Genomic DNA, 16,355 nt, shown 5'->3' with positions numbered 1-16,355 from the left:
AGTCAACTTTTTCTAGCATGCTCCTCTCCCCAGCTGTGTGGCCTTGGACAAGTTACTTAGCCTCTTTGAGTCTCATGTTACTTGTCTATAATAAGAAAAAAATGTACCTACCTCGTGGACTTAGTATAAGGAATGCATGAGCTAGGGGGCCATAAATATCGAGTGCAGTATCAGATATACAGCACACGCTCGATAGATATCACTATTCTTGGTGGTGGTGTTTACCACAAGTAAATTGTTCACCACAGTAAATATATTGACAAGTGTTGCTCTCACCATTTTGCTAATAAGGAAACCGATGTTCAAAGAGGTCAACAAACCTGCTTGAGACTACAGTGTTAAGGCGCACTTAGACTTGGAATTTGGATCCCTCCGGTTAAGTCAAAGGAAACCACCTGGTAAAGTACCTGAAACGGTGCCTGACACACAACAGCTTCTTGGTAAATGGTAACTGCCACTATTTCTACTATCCTGATTTCTGGCTGATTCTTCCATTGACGTTTATTGAGGGCAGGCTATTTTTGTGTCAAATCCTGTGCCAAGCCGGAAGAATACAGTTTATCCATCCTCTTCAACCAGTTTCTATAACTTAATCACAGTAGTGCAGCCAGCCTATCCACAGGAGTAGGGATGAGGAGGTGGGGTGCAGGCCACATGGCAGGGATCCCACTCTCTAGCCTCCCCTGTAACCTATGGGGCTACCTTTCACCTCTGGAAACAGACTTTCCCTTGTTTGCCCTTGGTCCTTGCTTGCTGACACTTCCTTACCCACCCTGGGAGGCACTTCCTCTCCGTCCCTCTCCCATTTCTGCCTTTGGAAATCCCATCCATCCTTCAAAGCTCAAATCAGCTACTCCCCACCCCACCCCACCCCACCGGCCCCCTGTGACCACAAAGGCTTCCTGGACAGCCTCACGGATCTTTCTTTGAACAACTCAGGCTACTGTATCCGTGGGTGATGGTCTAAATATTTGAGAACTGTGTGTCATGGGCACCGGGCACCCATGGGTCAGGATGCTCCCCAGCTGTAAGTAATCATAAGGCTCTATGGGCAACCCCGCCCCTCTCCCTGCCCCAGCTGAAGAGCAACCCCTAGAGGCCACTCTGCTGGCACTTGGTGTTTGTTGGCTGCCTTGGATGGGAGGTATTTTAAATTTGTCACCTTTTTGCTCTTTCTCGTGACTAAATTGCAAGTTTGTTTGAATTTCTTACAACACCTGGCTTCGTGCCCTTATCGTGTGTATTTATTAGGGACACTCTTAGAGGTGCACTGGGTGTTACCTTATATGTAGGCAAATTGAATTTAAATAAAAAAAAACCCTTAAAGTGAAAAAAATTTTAAAAATAAAGTAGGTTTAGATGCACATAACAGAAAGAACAATTTGTGTTTTACAGAAATAAAGGGTTATTCCACCCCCCCCAAAAAAAAAACAAGGAGTCTGAGAGGTGGTTCAGAGGCTCAAGAGTGTCAGCATCTTTACACATCCTTTGGCTTTCCCCCTCATGTCCTACCAACAGCTGCCAGTGTCATCACCAGTATCTATCTGCCTTTTCAATCTTGCCCCCCGAAATCTTATTGGCCACAACAGTGTCGCGTGACCATCGATAGCTGCACAAAAGGTTGGGAATCTAAATATTTCCCCTTTTTCAGCCTCTGAGGTGGAGGCTGCTAGGAATGGAGGGGTTGGAGCTGGGCATCCTATTGGAGAGCCAGCCACCAGTGCCCGGTGCCCTATCCATGAGTGAATGAATGAGTGCTGGATCTGAGACGGAGTTCCCACCTGGCCAAGTCCAGGATAGAAAGGAACTTGGGGATCTGGTTTTCAGAGACCTGGTGGTCACCAGGGTTGCACCTGATGAGAGCTTGCTTGCAGCTCTCCCTCTGGCCCACCTTCTCTCCCTCCTCTGCAGAGGCCCCTTGCACGCACCCCTCAATTGTGGAGCAGCCTCACAGAGTTTCCAGGCAGGGAGAGACAGGCAGGGGTCCGTCCCTTCTGCGGGTCCCTGCCCCCATCCTGTCCATACAAGATTGATAATGAAACCAATACCTTTCACCAGCGTAATTTTCATATTTAATGAGCGTGACTCAAAAACTATTACATTAATTAGTCAAATCCCACAAACCGTTAATGGTGCACGCGGTAATTAATATCGTATTCAATTAAAAAATGACCTGTTTGGGGGGCTTCTCCCAGGTTGGGGGCCCGGGGGCCCGGGGGCTGTTTGCAGACATGCTGGCACAAGCCGTGCGGTGGTGGCCGCTCTTTCTTTTCCTTCTTCCTTTCCCAGTGCTCTGCGGAGGGAGAAGGTGCCCGTAGAACATGGTCCTCCCGGCGCGGCTGCCCGGCCAGCGGCTTGCTTCCCCTCTGTTTGGCTGCTCTCCCCCTCGGCCCCTTCCCTGTCTGCCAGGCAGACAGCCTACTTGCTGTGATTTATGGGAGGACCTGGCACAAGGCTCACAGACTGGAAAATTTCCAGTTTACACAAGAATTCCCTGAAAAATGAGCTTGGTTAATTTATTTCTTTCATTAACGAGTTTGAACTGTGAGATAATCTTTCTGAACACCCCCCCTCACCCCCCGCCGTGCCCACCCTGCATTGTTCATGCATCCTGACAAGCTATGCCCTCTCCTCCCCTCCCACCTAGGCAGGGTCCCTCAAGGGCTGAGAGCCAGCCTCAGTGGGTCTCTGCCTATTGGCCCATCTGCCAAGACTGGGGGCCTATGGCCAATCAAGGATCCTTTTGTCTCCCACCCGGTTAATTACCGGGATTGAAGCTGGAGCTAAACCAAAAGACCCCTTGGCTCCGTATTGGCTCAATATGCTTACAGAGGGCAGAGCACCTTGTTCAGGGCCTGGGTGCCTGTGGCCAGAAGGACTTTAAGTCAAAGTGCTCCTAAACTGGGAACGTAAGGCTGAAGTTTGGAACTAGGACCTATCAGCAGGGTACAAGTAGAGGGCAAAGTCTGAGACCCAGCCCACCCCTCACCTGCGTGTGTACCAGGGGCATCCTCAACTTGCAGCTCTCCTACACCTTTTCCCCCAAGACACCCCAGCCTCCACTGTACAGTTTGACCCTCTGTGCCACACAGCTGCCTCTTGACCTTCCAGCAGGCCAGAGTGAGCATGATGGTGGCTCAACTCACCTCCCCATGGGGGACCTAGGCCCCCATGTAGACAAAGGAAGCCACGCAGGCCCAGGTGGACAGCGACTTCTGAGAATGCAGAAGATGGTCTACAAAGGGTCATAGGCTTCATTCCAAGGAGTCATGGGGAGGAGCACAGTTAGAGAAAAGTGACAGTGGAGGGATAGGGACCCTGTTGTCCAGATGTAAGGGCAGATCTTATGAGATTGTGATGGAAGCACAATTTGAAGCCAGAAGGAGGACAGGTGAAGCCAAGGAGGCAACAGGATGTGTGGGTGTAGTACCTGGGCTTTGAAGCAGAGCTGCTTGCTTGGAATCCTGACTCACCCACTTTCTGGCTATGCAACTAGGGTCATGTTACTCAACATCTCTGGTCTCAGTGGTTTGGTTCTATGATTGGCACAGAAATTGTTTCATCATAGGACTATTAGGAGTTAGGTAACATGTATAATGCACAGAGCCGCTCTCTGACACATAGTAGGGATTCCATTAGTAGAGTGATTATTATTATATTAATGGCAGCATTATTAGGAGACCTAATGACAGTGCTTTGGAAACACCCAGTCTTGTGGTTGATAGTGAAGATTCTGGAGGCACCTGTTTCTACCTATTACCTGCTGGGAGATGGTGTTCAAACCACATAAATTTTTGTGCCTTGGTTTCCTCATTTGAGAAAAAGAGATCACCTGGTAAGACATTATATAAATGAAGTGGGATAATGCAGGTTAAGGTGAGCATGCGATGAGCACACAGACAAAGTCAGTTATTATTCTCTGTTAAGCATTGGAACCACATTAAATATTTGGGATTTGTCATCACCACCCTCTGAAGCTTGGTGGGATGAGTGTGGCAATGTACACGAGTCCCCGGGGATCTTGCTAAAATGAGTTTCCCACTCAGCAGTTCTGAGGAGTCTGAGATTTCTGCATCTCTGTCCAGCTCCCAGGAGCTGCTGCTGGTCCACGGACCACACTTTGAGTAGCAAGGCATTATTTTTTTTTAAGATTTTTAGGTTTATTTATGAGACAGAGAGAGAGAGAAAGAAAGAAGCAGAGGGAGAAGCAGGCTCCCTGCAGGAGCCCGATGGGAACTCGATCCCAGGACCCTTGGATCACGCATGAGCCGAAGGCAGAGGCTCAACCGCTGAGCCACCCAGGCGTCCCAGCAAGGCATTATTTTACCTACATTACTGATGTGCCAATGGAATTTCAAAGAGTCGTGCTCCTCGCACCGCTTGACTAAGACTAAATGGTAGAACTGGGGTTCAAAAAGAGGCATTTTGGCTCCACAGGACCCTGAAGAAGCCTGTTTGGGATCTGAAAACTGTCAATAAATGAAGACTTGATTGTGCTCCAGGTCACTCCAAGGTACAAACGCCATTTGCATACCTAAACCCTGGGAAAGGTAAGCTAACATGTGATTAGTGCTACACATTTGAAGTTCATTGTCTCATGCATCCTATCTGCCTTTTCTTTCTTTGGCTCAGTTGCCCACCTCTGTAAAATGGGTACAATAACAGTTATTATGTCCTAGGATTGTGTGAGGAAGAAGTGAGTTCTTTCAAACAAGTCACCTAGAGCAGGGCTCCCTGTGACAGACGATGTGGCACAGAGGTTAAGCACACATCCTCTGGAAGTAGAAGACTGGCTGTGCCATTTATTAGCTGTGTGACCTCTGGCAGTTGAAATTTGCTACTGCCTGGCTTAGTTTCCCCATCTGTAAGAAGGGAATAATAATAGCTGTTGCGAGGATTAAACTTCTTAGAATAGTTCTTGTTTAAGTCCTATTGTTATTGTTAGTCTCTTTTTTAATTTGTTTTTTATTTGTTTTATCGAAGTTCGGTTTGCCAACAACATAGTATAACACCCAGTGCTCATCCCATCAAGTGTTCTCCTCAGTGCCCATCACCCAGTTACCCCAACCCCCTCCCCACCTCTCCTTCTGCAACCCTTTGTTCGTTTCCCAGAGTTAGCAATCTCTCATGGTTGTTATTAGTCTCTTTAAGGGACCTGTGAGATAGTTACTATTGTCTTACCTGTATTACTGATGTGTAAACTGAGGCTCAGAACTTATTGCCCAAGGTCATGGAGTTAACAGCAGATCTGGGATGTGAAAGCTGGCATTCTGAAGCTGTTTCACTCCAAGTCAGCACTGTTGGGGGTGGGGCCAGGTGGGGCGAATCTAAGAGGGACTTCTCTGTCCTTTTCTGTGCAGCGGAGGTGGCCCTAGCCCATAGGAATCCCCAGGCACAGTGTGTCGGCAGCCCCCCCCCCCCCAGGAAGGGGTAGGATGTGTTGGCAACAGCAGTTATGGTAGCTCTGGTGCAGGAGGGGTGCTGGTTGCTTTAGGAGGCCTGGGTGTTGCCTGCCAGCCCCTGCCAGGCTCTGGAAAGGTAGGTTCTATGCCCACCTGGCACCCTCTCAGCAGCCACTGGGGCGGTGGTGGTAAGGGGGAGTGGTCCCAGGGTACCTGGGCTGCACCCAGCCAGGGAGGTGGAAATGCTTGGCAGCAATGTCCACAATAGCCAAACTGTGGAAGGAGCCTCAGTGTCCATCGAAAGATGAATGGATAAAGAAGATGTGGTCTATGTGTACAATGGAATATTACTCAGCTATTAGAAACGACAAATACCCACCATTTGCTTCAACTTGGATGGAACTGGAGGGTATTATGCTGAGTGAAGCAAGTCAATCGGAGAAGGACAAACAGTGTATGTTCTCATTCATTTGGGGAATATAATAATAGTGAAAGGGAATATAAGGGAAGGGAGAAGAAATGTGTGGAAATATCAGAAAGGGAGACAGAGCATAGAGACTCCTAACTCTGGGAGGCGAACTACGGGTGGTGGAAGGGGGAGGAGGGCGGGGGCTGGGAGTGAATGGGTGACGGGGCACGGGGCGGGGGCCCTTGACGGGATGAGCACTGGGTGTTATTCTGTATGTTGGTAAATTGAACACCAATAAAATAAATTTATTAAAAAATTATAAAATAATAAAATAAAATAAAATAAAATAAAATAAAATAAAATAAAATAGAAAGGAAGAGCAGAGCTCACGTACTCTCCTCCGTGAGAAGACACAGTGAGAAGGCAGCTGCCTATAAGCAATGAAGAGGGTCCTCATCAACCCCAAACTGGCACCCCAGTGGACTTCTGACCTCCAGAACTATGAGAAATAAATGTCCTTCATTTAAACCACTCAATCTATGGTATTTGTTCTAGCAGCCTGTGCTGACTCAATAGAAATGGAGAAACAAAGGCGAAGATACTTTTGGACAAATATGGCTAACATCCAGGCAGGGACCCAACAGCATGAAGTGAGAGCGTGGGGTGGTTAGGTAGCTGTGGTTGGCATTCACTCTATCAGCTCTTCACCCCCAGTCCTCACTTCCACCAAATATTTTACTGTTTCCTTTACCACTCTAACATGAACTCCATAAATAATATAACCTCCCTAAATGCATAATGAAAAAATAATATTGTAGGTCCTGAGTGTGATATAAAGAAGAGATAAAATGACAGTCATTTATGTAAAAAATTATGTGACTTCAGATATATTTAAAGAAAAAATAAAATACAAATAATTTACAACCATTTAAATTATATTTATATTGGAGCAGGTTCAATGACACTAGCCGACATAAAGGAAGAATCAGACACAGAAATCTGAGTAAGGTCTATAGTCTAGTTAATCACGTTGTGCCAATGAATTTTCTGATTTTGATAATGAACTATAGTTAACTGAGATGTTTCCTTTGGGGGAAGCTGGGTGATGGGTACATGGCACTCCTCTGTACTATTTTTACAGCTCATTATGAGTCCACAATTATGTCAAAATATGAGCTAAAAATTGTAAAAAAGAAGTTGGAAGCTTGCACCTATTTGGTAGATTCACTGTGAATTTGACAGCTTTAAAAACAGACAGATCCATCCTGCCAGACAAGTGAAATGCTATGAGTGGTGTCCCCATTTTGTGATCTCATTTTCTGAAATAGTGAGCAATTCTTGGCAAGGTCCTGAACAAAACAAAGTCCAGTTTCACCTTGATTTACAGGAATGAATGGCTGGAAATTTTGGTTATCTAAATTTTTGTAAAAAAAATTGCTTTGTGTTTACATGTAAAAAAACGAGAGATCCAGACTCAGATCACTCAAATTAAGTTTTTTACATACATGACCGTCCAATGGAATGTCCGAAAATTCACATGGAACAGGAGACAATCTTTGTTGTGCAGGGTTGTCTTGTGTAGTTTTGGATGCCAGTGTCCCTGGACATACCCAGAAAATGTCGCCGTGGAAACCCCATCAGTGAAATAGCCAACCTTCCCCCTCATACATGAAAAGCCATTATCATGAACTGGGTTCCTAACATGAGGTGGGGGAGGGAGGCTCATTTAATATTAATTGTCCTGAATTTGGGCCTATACTGGTTGTGAGCCAGTTCCCTGCCACTCTAGGAACTGGCTCACAACCCCCTTCCTGCATATGTTTCTTCAACTCTGTCTTTCTTTAGTCTGGCCCACGTCAATCAACATCTTTCTGAAGCCAGGTGCCAGGAGCTGAATTCCTGGATATAGCTGCCATCCTCCTGAGACAACATCCTCCTGAGACAACAAGCATCCTTCTCAGCTTGGTGTAGAAAGAGAGGAGGCCTATTCACAATCCCAAAGACATTCCCCACTGTGCAGTCCAGCCCCGTGCCTAACACACATCCCTGCTCTCCCACCAGCTTTCTGGAATTTAGAAACTAGGTAGGACTTCCTGCCATCCTAATACATCCTCAGAGAATGAACTGCCCAATCAGGCTTCACATTTTCCTACTAAAAAAAGGAAAGTGCAGAACTGGGTTATGCTACCCTTGGCAAAACTGATCTCCAACAGAACCAAAACTGCTTACAAGCTGTGCAACTCTAAGCAAGTCATTTAACATCTCTGAGTCTTTATGTGCTCAAATTACGTACTGACCATGTGAAATAGTTTATATGAAAGAGCTCTGCAAACTGTAAAAGTTATATTAATGTGATAAATTGTTATTTGCACCAATCCAATGATCCAATGCCAATGAATTGGGGCATCCGGGTGGGGTCAGTTAAGTATCCGACTCTTGGTTTTGGCTTGGGTCAAGATCTTAGGATTGTGAGATTGAGCCTCATGTTGGGCTCAGGGCAGAGTCTACTTGAGATTCTTTCCCTCTCCCTCTCCCTCTGCCCTTTTCCCCACTCTCACTCTCTTTTTATCTCCACAGTAAATAAATACATAAAATCTTTAAATGAAAAAAAAAGTATGCCAATGAATAAAAGAACAATGGTTGGGAAGCCACATGAATAACAGGAATATAGAATACACATGCTCTTCAAATCTGTCACCTAGACCAGGGATTGACAAACCATGGCCTGTGGCAAAAATCTGACCCACAGTCTGATTTTGTAAATAAAGTTTTATCGGAACCAAGCCATGCTCATTCAGTTACATTGTGTCTTGGCTGTTTTTGCACAACAGTAGAGTTCACTGATGGTGACGGAGAGCAGCTGGCCTGCAAAGCCTGAAATACTTATTTTGTAGTCCTTTACTGAGAAAGTTTGCTGACCCCTGATCTCTATAGTCAGTGGAAAGATCTATCTAAAGGGTGCAACCATGTCTTTACCCACCCCTTCAGTGGTTCCTGATGATGACAGAGGAAAGCCTTTAACATGGAAAGGAGAGCCCTGCCCAGCATGGCCGCAGCCACCAGCCAGCCTCACTCTTCTCCAAACTGTGTGCTTTAGAAAGTCAGCTTCTTTATTATAATTTCCTAGCTCAGCACTGTGTCTCACCCTGTGGGTTGGCCAAGGACATGAGGCTGGCTTGGGATGGTTCTGGCAGGCTGAAGCCAGAGCACCTTTCCCAGCTCAGACTTGGATCTCTTGGCTCCATCCCTGGAGGCCTCAGCAACTCTGTCCTTGAAACATGGATGCAGTGTTTTCCTCTCAGCCTGGGAAGACCCTAAGGAGTGAGCATCACTCAGGAACTTGGCTCTGGGGTAAACAGAGCCCCAGCTCTGTGCCTGTCACCCAGGAAGTAGCAATGAATAGCCGCTATTATATATCACCACCTTTAGGCACTGCCAAGGCCCAAGGTTGCTCCAACTTTCATGGGACCTTGAGGATTCAAGAGGAGAAGACTCTTCCCCCACTACCTGCCTGCCGCCTCACTCTCTCTCCCCTCTCTGGGAGATGGCAGGGATTCTTTAAGGCAGATGACACTATAATTTCAAGTGCTGGGATCCCTGGGTGGCGCAGTGGTTTAGCGCCTGCCTTTGGCCCAGGGCGTGATCCTGGAGACCCGGGATCGAATCCCACGTCGGGGTCCCGGTGCATGGAGCCTGCTTCTCCCTCTGCCTATGTCTCTGCCTCTCTCTCTCTGTGTGTGTGTGACTATCATAAATAAATAAAGATTAAAAAAAAATTTCAAGTGCTGTAGAATAACTTCTTAGTTACACAGACGCTTAATAGAATTTCCTGAGAAAGGTTGTGTCCATAGTCATTCTAGACGCCCTATCGACTTCGGTGTAACTGCTGCTTAGTGGACAAAGGTATTTAGAGTGTAATCAGCCTTCTGGTTTCAAAGCAAACAGTTGCATGTGCTATGTTTGGGCAGATCTGAAGGGCGTTGCCATGGTGCCCAGACTCTGCCCTGCTTGAAAAAACCTGGTGGTCCAGTCAGCTATAGGACCACTGTACCAGGAAGGGAGCGGGTGTCCCATGGTAACCAGAGTAATGCCTCCCCAAGATGTTCACACCTTAATCCCCTGAACCTGGGAACATGTTACATGATGTAGCAAAACGGAATTGAGGGTGTAGATGAAATGAAGGTTGCTGACCTTAAAATGAGCAGACTCCTGGTTTATCCAGAATAACCCAGTATAACCCCAAGGATCCTTCCATGTGGAAGCGGGAAGCAGAAGAGAAAGTCAGAGAGAGGTGATGGGAAATGGACTCAGCCCACCACGCTGGCTTTGAAGAGGGAGGAAGGAGATCACACAGGTCAAAGAATGCAAGTGACCTCAAGAAGGGGAAAAAAGCAAGGCAGGAGATTCTCTTTGCAGAGCCTCCAGAAAGGAACACAGCCTGGTTACTGGTCAGCTATCATTTTGGAAAAAGCTTCCTTTGTGGGCTCAAAATCTCTGTCCCGTAGGTGTCGTTTGTCTGGAAACATGTCCCCTGCTTTCCAGCTGTCTTGCATTCCATCCCTGCCCCACCCCTGGCTCTAGGGGCTGCTGGTGTCGGGATGGCACACGACTCTGCCAGAAAAACTGGAACCAGTGCGACCCAATTCTTGGATTTTGGTGGGAGGACAGCCCCTGAGAATGAGACACTCTTCTCCCGGGAGGCTCAGGAACCTGAATTTGGAACAAGTACTCCAACTTACTGTATTGCACATCTACCGGTCCTACTTCGAGAAACACCTCATGGGTGGTGTTTGTCTGGAATCTCAACCTAAACCCCATACATGTGGACTCAAATACCAGTCCTGGAGGTGACTTTTAACCAGGATCTTATGAAGGCAAGAAAAAGATTATCTGAGAAAACTCGAATCTACATGAGAATAAACTGTGGGTAGTTTTGTTAAACATTGAAATATGTAGCTAATGAAGAGGATTGTAATTATAGAGTCACCCCAATTTACTTGAGGTCTTGTCAACTAGCTAAATAGTCAGCTAGGCTCTCTCTGTCTCTTTCCATATCTGCTCTCCTTCTCCTTCTCCTTCTCCTTCTCCTTCTCCTTCTCCTTCTCCTTCTCCTTCTCCTTCTTCTTCTTCTTCTTCTTCTTCTTCTTCTTCTTCTTCCAGATTTTATTTATTTATTTGACACAGAGAGAGCACAAGCAGAGAGAGCAGCAGGCAGAGGGAGATGGAGAAGCAGGCTCCCCGCTGAACAGGGAGCCCAATGTGGGACTCGATCCCAGGGCTTCGGGATCATGACCTGAGCCGAAGGCAGATGCTTAACTGAATGAGTCCCCGAGGTACCAGCCTCTTACCTTCTCATGCAGACTTCTCATTCCCAGGTTATGGAAAACAAAGAGGGGCACAGTCCTAGGAGCCCTCCTTTGCTCCCCCAGCCCTAGGACAACCAATGCACTCCTCCATACTATGCATCCATAAAGAGAGAAAAAAAAATGGGCATATTTTGAAAACAGAAAAGTTCTCCACACGTAGGAAGATGTGTTTTTAATGGCTTCACGGCATTGTTGAGGACCAAGAAGTTTACCTGTGAAAGAAAAGGTCTGGAAAGTGTTAGGCACCGAGCATAGATATTTTTATGAAATAATTATCCCATTACTGTGAAAGCAGAGCCGAATCTGATCACCGGCCTCTCTTCTCCCTTGTACCCGCTTCTGATAATTTCTTAACCATTGACACTCCTCTCTCTGCCGGTTTCTATCTCGCTTCTTCCCTCGAATGCGTTGCAAACAGGAAGAAGCAATCATCCCCGACAGCCCAGTTAGGGACACCGGATGGGTTAACCCAGCTCCCCGGCAGGCAGTGCACAGTTACCACTCCCCACAGGGGGCTGGGAACCCTTGTCTCCCTCTGGGGGTGTGTGTGTGCACTCATGTGTGCCCCCGGAGCATAGGGAGAGGATCCAGTGATATTTCACACAAATGAGAAATGTTATTCTGCAGATTAAAGCCTCGCCGAGCCTGGTTTTGTCTTTATTTATGCTTTTCCATTTCCCTCTGCTCTGACATGGGTGCCCATGCCGGGGAGCACCGAAGGACGTAATTGGCGTGGTGAAGGATTGTCGTGCAGCCCCGACGCTCCCTCGCAGGGCTACCCCCCCTTCTCTCCCCCATCTGTCACCATCTAATGTGACAAAGTTTTTATCGGGCATTGAGGCACAGGAGATTAAAAGTAAATACTGCAATCAGGAGGCAGCTGGGGAGAAAATGCAACGCATTTCACAGTAAGCTGCACAGCTCATCAGAGTAGCCTTGTGGCTCCAGGAGGCAAGGGTGGTGGTGGGGGGGGAGGGATGGAGAACTCCAGGTGGGGGTGGTAGGGGGAGGCCCCAGCAGCTGCGCTTTCACACTTTGGCCAGTAATAATAAAATGAGAGCAGCCACCATATATCAAATGTCTTATGACGATCATGTAAAGTTCAAATAGGCTCCTTCTTTAAAAGAACTTGATGGCCAGAGGGGTTAAGAAACACGCCTCGGGTCACACTGTGGGTGAATGGCCAGGATCTCCTCCCTCCTCCCATCACTTCCTGCCTTCTTCTTCAATGAACAAATATTGGAGTTTGGGTTGGCAAGATGAATTGCCTTAGGAGAAATTTGGTTTTGTTGCATCTTCATGACTACGTTGCACCAAACCATAAGCTGCCGTCATTAACTCAATCTATATTGTTTCATTTAGAATGTAAGCTCTATGTTCTGTTTGGATTTTTTTCTATTTGGTACCTCTAGCACTTGGAACATTCATTGACTGGCATATAGTAGGTGCTCAATAAGTATTGGTTGAATGGTTGATTGAATGTCTGTTGGTCCAGTCCAATATGGTACCTAAAGTATGGTTCATAGACTAGTAGCATTGGCATCATCCCGGTGCTTGTTAGGAATGCAGGATCTCAGGTACCACCCCAGACCTCTTGAATCAGAATCTGCATTTCAACAAGCTCCTCAGGTGATTCACATGCATGCTGGTGTTTGAGAGACATTGGCATATATATAAGACCCTTTGTCTTGATGACCCAAGCTTTCTTGCTTCATCACCATGGGTGAAGGGAGGTTGAATTTCACATTTACTTCTGTGATAGTGCTTTACACCATGCATCATTAAATCCCATTGTTAAATCACCACCATTATATGATCGTTTGAGGTGGTCCAAATCAGCTATGGATGGGCATCTGCAAATCCTTTCTTTCTTTGTCTCCCTGTCCCTTTACTTTTTCTCCTTTTTCTCAGGATCAGCTTTGTGATCCTGGCCAATGGTGGATCCTTGAAACCTTCAGACTGGGTACTGTCCTTGGCCATGTTACTCTCTCTTGAAGAGTTGATCCTCTCTCGTGGGGAAGAATACAGAGGGTGGGGAAGAAAGAGGACTCTAGCTGCCAAACTTTGAGCCAAATAAGACTTTACTTATTATAGTTCATTGGAAAACAGGGTCATATAGCTTGGGAAACTGAGGCCTGAGAGGAAGCAGAGGTCCCATGTAAACTGATGACACAAAACACTGAATACCATCAGGTCCTTGATAGGAAGCTGCAGCACTGGGCCAGATAATGCCTACACGCTACAAAAACAATTTCACTTGTTGGGCCTGTGTGTTGTTTCTCCTTTTCTGCTTCAGGCTTGTGGGCTCCACTGCCTTGGGGGCAACCATGAATGACTGTGACACTAGTTTCATGCTCCAGCCTCTAACATTGCCGGCCTCTGGCTGCCAGCCTTTCAATGATGTAGAATTTAGAGCCAAAAAACATTATGTCACCTACTTGATAGCATCCATTATCAAATTACCACAAATAACATTCAAGTACCATACATTTAAGTATGTTTTTCATATTTTAGTATTTCCAAAATTAGAGTGCAACTTACAATAGATAAGTACATTTAATATATTGCTTAATTAAATAAAAACTTTTATTGAATTGATGGTGTGTATTATAATTGATGGCATCTTAGAGTTGAGAGATTATGGCACTAATGCTCTACTTGAATGGGACACACACAGCACAACAACATTTTGATAGATGGTAAGGAGCTTAGGAAATGTAGGAATGAGGATAAATAAGCACTGAATAATCATAATTGATACTACTTACTGGTGCTTATTTTATGCCGATTATACATTTTCTCTAATTCTTAAATAATCCCCATAAGTAAATAATGTGACTTTATTCATGTAATCATTTTAAACATATGCATATTATAGTCTCCAAACTGCTCTTTTCCTTTCATAATAGCTTTATTGAGATATAATTCACATGACGTAAGATTCACCCATCAGAAGACTACAATTCAGTGGATTTTAGTATATTCACAGAGTTGTGCCCCTAGTCTCTTTACCTGAATTTCTTGAGGATATGATCTTATCTTCTCTTATATCTGCCATTATTTCCACATGGTGGATTATTTCCTCGTGCATTTTGTGATTTTGGATTGTGAGCTTATCTTGCTGAAGGGTTGATGTGTGAAGATCCTCTATCGATTGGATAGAGATGTGTCCCTTCAGAGTGGGGACTTGATCCACAGGGTCCAGAGAGGGGATTGGTGGCTCCCCCGCCTGGGTCCCAGCATCCACCCTATGGAGTCACTACTTGTGGCTATTGAGGAATGCCAAAGACGACGAAGCCTTACCAATGCCACCTCCACACTAGGGTACAAGCTGCCTGAGAGCAGAGGTTTGTCTTACTTTGTTCACCACTGCCCTCCTGTGTCTATCTCACTGCCAGCTTTGGTAGGTGTCCAATAAGTAGCTCTTAGAGGAATTAGTCATCCCCTGGGGATTAAAACAGGATATCTTCAGGGTACGATTATTCAACCTACCTCAGATCAGAAGGGACCTTATAAATAATCTTTTCAAATTTCTTGACATTATAGAGACAGAGGTCCAAGGAGGTCTCCTGGCATGCAGCCTCATCCTCTTTTGTCCTACATACTACCCTGGAAAAGAGGGGCAAGGCTTGGTGGGGACAGAGTCCTTGCGGGAGGAGCAGGGGCAAATGCCTGTTTATTCAGGAGTTTCCAAATAATCTTCCATCTGGATACTTAAGCCAAGGATGGAAGTAGTGATGGTTCTGTTCCATCTACAAGTATTTTTTGAGTGCCTCTTGTGTACCGAGTGTTGTACTGAGCTCAGCCACGAGAGGGATAAGACCCAACACCTATCTAGGGGAGAGACTCCTGGAAGTGGCGTATTATATGTTGGAAAAGAAGCCTAAGCTTTGGAATAGGACAGGTGTTGAGTTTGAATCCAGTGTTTCCACTTACTAGCCATATGACCCTGGGAAAATTAACCTTAATGATAATTTCTTCATTCATAAAATAGCAATTGTCATTAATTCTTTATAGTATATGGTGAGCATTAAAAGATTTGTTTTAATTTTTCCCTTATCCGGGAACCAGCACTTAATTGTGTGACTTTGTAACTGGCAAGCCTCAGTTTACCTATCTTTCTAATAGATATTTCACTCCATTTTAGAGACTGATGAAGCGCTGACTAAGCACTTTTACACTCAGCTCTGGCCACTTTGACAAGAGCCCAGGAGGAGTCTCTAAATGGCCAGACAAGTGAGCCCTGGGGCCCTCCCATCCTTCCCTGTCTGTCTCAAGGGGGTAGAGGGGGGTTCCACTGTGTGTGACCCATTTGTGCCCCTGGCACCCAAGCTGGAAAGTTCCACCTTGGAAGGTTGTGAGGAGAGCTAAACACATGATCCATGGCAGTGTTTCTTAACCACTGCACTATTATTTTAAGCTAGATGGTTCTTTGTGATGGGTGTTGTTCTTTCTATACTTTGTAGAATGTTTAGCAGTATCTCCAGCTTCTACCCACTAGATGCCAGTAGCAATTCCCAGTTGTGACAATCAAAACATGTTTTCAGGCATTGCCAAATATGTCCCCCTCTGGGGGACAAAATAGGCATTGGTTGAGTTATATGGAAAAACACTCTGTAAGTCTAAATGTGTAAGATGTCATTCTGGTAAGGAACTGTTATTATATTGCCAAATGCTGACAATATGCTACCTTTGAGGCAGTGTGTGTCCATTCTAACCAGAGCCCTGTGAAAATAGTTTGAGATGAAATTTAAACCGGGAACTTTGAGAAAACCTTAGCAAACAGGCAAGAAAGTGCTTTTGAAACAGCCGGACCGCATGTTGTGCACTGTAAGCAGTGTCTGCTGTGGCAGCTCCCATCTCTCACCACTGGAGCCTGGGTTCCAAGAGGCAAGAGACCCCATTCTGGTCTCAGCCGCTTTGCCACCTGCTAGGGACTCCAGGCAGGTCCCTCTCTTGGGCCTCTGTTTCCTCACTAGATGGACTCTGAGATCCCACAATATGTCCACCTACTCTGACCATCAACGTGGCTGTGGGTGAGGGAGTGTCACTGCAGGCCCCTGTAAGAGTAGACAGTCTTGAGTCATAATGGACGTGTAAGCCTATCTGCATGATGCTTTCATCAGATAGTTTTTGAGTGCCCACCTTGTGTTCAGCTGGGGAGGGGCTTAGATCAGA

This window comes from Canis lupus, chromosome 9 (genome assembly GCF_048164855.1).
Source record: "Canis lupus baileyi chromosome 9, mCanLup2.hap1, whole genome shotgun sequence".
Classification (NCBI taxonomy): domain Eukaryota; kingdom Metazoa; phylum Chordata; class Mammalia; order Carnivora; family Canidae; genus Canis; species Canis lupus.
The sequence above is the reverse complement of the archived record's forward strand: the minus strand, read 5'-3'. Positions refer to the sequence as shown.